Here is a 4,481-nt window from a genome sequence, read left to right on the forward strand (position 1 = left end):
AGTGTGTGTAAGTGTAAGTGTGTTTTTGTGTATATAAGGATGTATGCATGTGTGTTGTGTGTGTGTGTGTGTGTGTGTTGTTTATATCAGTGTATGTGTGTGTGTGCACGATGTGTGTGTGTAGTTGAATGTGTGTTTGGGCATGTTTGTGTGTGTGTGTGTGTAGGAAGGATTGTGTGTTTTTTATCTCAGGGTGTATACATGTATGTGTGTGTGTGTGTGTGTGTATTTGTGCGTTGGGAGGATTGTGTGTGTGTTTTGTATATCATGGTGTACACGTGTGTATTGTGTGTGTGTGTGTGTGTGTGTGTGTGTTTTGTATATCATGGTGTACACGTGTGTATTGTGTGTGTGTGTGTGTGTTTTGTATATCATGGTGTACACGTGTGTATTGTGTGTGTGTGTGTGTTTTGTATATCATGGTGTACACGTGTGTATTGTGTGTGTGTGTGTGTGTGTGTGTGTGTGTGTTTTGTATATCATGGTGTACACATGTGTATTGTGTGTGTGTGTGTGTGTGTTTTGTATATCATGGTGTACACGTGTGTATTGTGTGTGTGTGTGTGTGTGTGTGTGTGTTTTGTATATCATGGTGTACACGTGTGTATTGTGTGTGTGTGTGTGTGTTTTGTATATCATGGTGTACACGTGTGTATTGTGTGTGTGTGTGTGTGTGTGTGTTTTGTATATCATGGTGTACACGTGTGTATTGTGTGTGTGTGTGTGTGTGTGTTTTGTATATCATGGTGTACACGTGTGTATTGTGTGTGTGTGTGTGTGTTTTGTATATCACGGTGTACACGTGTGTATTGTGTGTGTGTGTGTGTGTGTGTGTGTGCTGATCAGCTTAGTGGCAGCTGAATCACACTGTGTGGGAGTGTAAATATCCTGGAAGAGGAGTGTGTGCTGCTCCTGAATGTGGCAGCGCCGCTCCTCCCCTCTCGCCGCCCTGCTGCTGACCCTGTACTGTACGGGTGGGGGAGGGGGGGGGGGGGGCTTGTTGCTGGGGTCTGTGGCCCCGTGTTTGTGTGTTTTGGCCCCCAACAAGAAAAGTTTGGACCCCCCCCCTGACCTGCACGATGGGTTGGATTGTCACTATCAGAAGGAGCTTAAACCGGGGCCGGAGGAGAGGGCGGAGGGGAGGACTCGGGTTCTGGCCAAAGTCTCTGGTATTATAAACAATCCCTGCCGCCCACTCCATGCGCCCAGCAGTCAGCATGTTAAGTGGCAGAATGTACCCGCTACAGGGCAGAATGAAGGGGTTCGAGGGTTCCTTTTCCCTGCAGACTGTACGATGTACGATGGCATCTAGATCGAGGCTTAGACACTATATGGCCGAAAGTATTCGGACGCCTGATCATGATTGTGTCGGACGTCCCATTTCAAAAGGCTTCTCACAAGACTTGAAAGTATGTCTGTGTGTGGGAATTTGTGCCCGTTCGGTCAGTATGGCTGGACACTGATGTTGACCTCGGTCGATGTTCCGGTTCATTCCAGAGCTGTTCGCTGTAGCTCGGGACGCTGGAGTTTCTTTAAACCGTCTTTATAGATCTTTGCTTTGTGCACAGGGGCGCAGTCATGTTGGAACAGGAAAGGACCTTCCCTAAACTGTTGCTGCAAAGTTGGAAGAGTGTAATTACACCTGGTAGCAACTGTTGTGGCTGAAACACATGAATTTAATCATTAGAAAGGGGTGTCCCAATACTTTTGTCCATATAGTGTATGTTAGTTTGCACTAAGGAACACAAAGCAATTACTTGAGCCTAAAATGCCCTCGTTGGTGACAAAACCACCCCTTATGTTCCCAAACTCAGACATATTTGGGTCAAAACCACCTGCAGACTGGATATGAAGTCAACGATTTAAGGACATGATCAGAAATGAACATAAATATTAGCCAGTACACTATATTGCCAAAAGTATTCACTCCCCCATCTGAATGATTGAACTCAGGTGTTCTTATCACTTCCATGGCCACAGGTGTATAAAACCGAGCACCTCGACATGCAGACTGCTTCTACACACATTAGTGAAACAACGGGTCGCTCTCAGGAGCTCAGTGAATTCCAGCGTGGTACCGTGATGCCACCTGTGCAACAAGTCCAGTGGAGAAATTTCCTCACTACTAAATATTCCACAGTCGACTGTCAGTGCTATTATAACAAAGTGGAAGCGATTGGGAACGACCCAAGTGGTACCACGTAAAATGACAGGGCGGGTCAGCGGATGCTGAGGAACATAGTGCACAGAGATCACCAACTTTCTGCAGAGTCGATTGCTACAGACCTCCAAACTTCATGTGGCCTTCAGATTAGCTGAAGAACAGTGTGTAGAGCTTCATGGAATGGGTTTCCATGGCCCGAGCAGCTACATCACCAAGCGCAATGCAAAGCATCAGATGCGGTGGTGTAAAGCACGCCGCCACTGGACTCTAGAGTAGTGGAGACGTGTTCTCTGGAGTGACGGATCACGCTTCTCCGTCTGGAGATCCGATGGACGAGTCTGGGTTTGGTGGTTGCCAGGAGAACGGTACCTGTCTGACTGTATTGTGCCGAGTGTAAAGTGTGGTGGAGGGGGGGATTATGGTGTGTGTGTGTGTGTGTGTGGGGGGGGGGGGGGGGGGGGGGGTGGGGGGGGGTGCTCGGCTCGGCTCGGCCCCTTAGTTCCAGTGAAAGGAAATCTTAATGCTTCAGCATACCAAGAGATTTTGGACATTTTCATGCTCCCAACTTTGTGGGAACAGTTTGGGGATGGTCCCTTCCTGTTCCAACATGACTGTGCACCAGTGCATAAAGCACAAGCTCCATAAAGACGTGGATGAGTGAGTTTGGTGTGGAAGAACTTGACTGGCCTCAACCCGATAGATAGAGCACCTTTGGGATGAATTAGAGCAGAGACTGTGAGCCAGGCCTTCTCGTCCAACATCAGTGTCTGACCTCACAAATGCGCTTCTGGAAGAATGGTCAAAAATTCCCATAAACACACTCCTAAACCTTGTGGAAAGCCCTCCCAGAAGAGTTGAAGCTGTTATAGCTGCATAGGGTGGCGACATCATATTAAACCCTATGGATTAAGAATGGGAGTCACTCAAGTTCATATGTGTGTGAAGCCAGACGAGCGAATACTTTTGGCAGTATAGTGGATCTATTAATGGAAAATTAAAGACATTGTTTCCCAGATTAAACTCATCGTCGAGGACGCTGTAGGACGTGACGACGGGTTTCTGCAGCTGCAGGTGAATTTAGTAGCGGGGAGGAAGAGAAGGAGGAGGAGGGTAAGAATAGAATGAGTGTGTGGGTGTACAGCAGCCACCAAAAACAAACTTTAATGCAACGACGTTCTTATTTTAGCTGCTATTTTTGGCGTGGTCATCAAGAATAAAGACGCTGTTTTTAAAAACAAAAACAAAACGAGGGTTTTTCAAAGGATCCTGGAATGGCAGCGATGCCAGGGCACAGTGAGACTTTGGTTTGCCAAGTTGCCACTGCTGGTTCATGTTGGCCACTCCTGTATATATACAGATACAAATGGGAGTATGGGGACTACTTGGTATCTCTTCAACCTTCTGGGTGTATGAGTGAGTGAGTGAGTGAGTGAGTGAGTGAGTGAGTGAGTGAGTGGATGGCTGGATGGATGGATGGATGGATGGATGGGTGAATGGATGGATGGATGGATGAGTGAGTGAGTGGATGGATGGATGAGTGAATGGATGGATGGATGGATGAGTGAGTGAGTGAGTGGATGGATGGGTGAGTGAGTGAGTGGATGGATGGATGGATGGATGGATGGATGGATGGGTGATTGGATGGATGGATGGATGGATGGATGGGTGAGCGGATGGATGGATGAGTGAGTGGATGGATGGATGGATGGGTGAATGGATGGATGAGTGAGTGAGTGGATGGATGGATGGATGGATGGATGAGTGGATGGATGGATGGATGAGTGAATGGATGGATGGATGGATGGATGGATGGATAGATGGATGGATGGATGGATGGGTGAATGGATGGATGGATGGATGAGTGAGTGGATGGATGGATGGATGAGTGAGTGAATGGATGGATGGATGGATGGATGAGTGAGTGAGTGAGTAAATGGATGGATGGATGGATGGATGGATGAGTGAGTGGATGGATGGATGGGTGAATGGATGGATGGATGTATGAGTGAGTGAGTGAGTGAGTGGATGGATGGATGGATGGATGGGTGAATGGATGGATGGATGGATGGATGGATGAGTGAGTGAGTGAGTGGATGGATGGATGGATGGATGGATGGGTGAATGGATGGATGGATGGATGAGTGAGTGAGTGGATGGATGGATGGATGGATGGATGGGTGAATGGATGGATGGATGGATGGATGGGTGAGCGGATGGATGGATGAGTGAGTGGATGGATGGATGGATGGATGGGTGAATGGATGGATGAGTGAGTGAGTGGATGGATGGATGGATGAGTGAATGGATGGATGGATGA

The sequence above is a fragment of the Trichomycterus rosablanca genome, chromosome 12 (assembly GCF_030014385.1).
Source record: "Trichomycterus rosablanca isolate fTriRos1 chromosome 12, fTriRos1.hap1, whole genome shotgun sequence".
Classification (NCBI taxonomy): domain Eukaryota; kingdom Metazoa; phylum Chordata; class Actinopteri; order Siluriformes; family Trichomycteridae; genus Trichomycterus; species Trichomycterus rosablanca.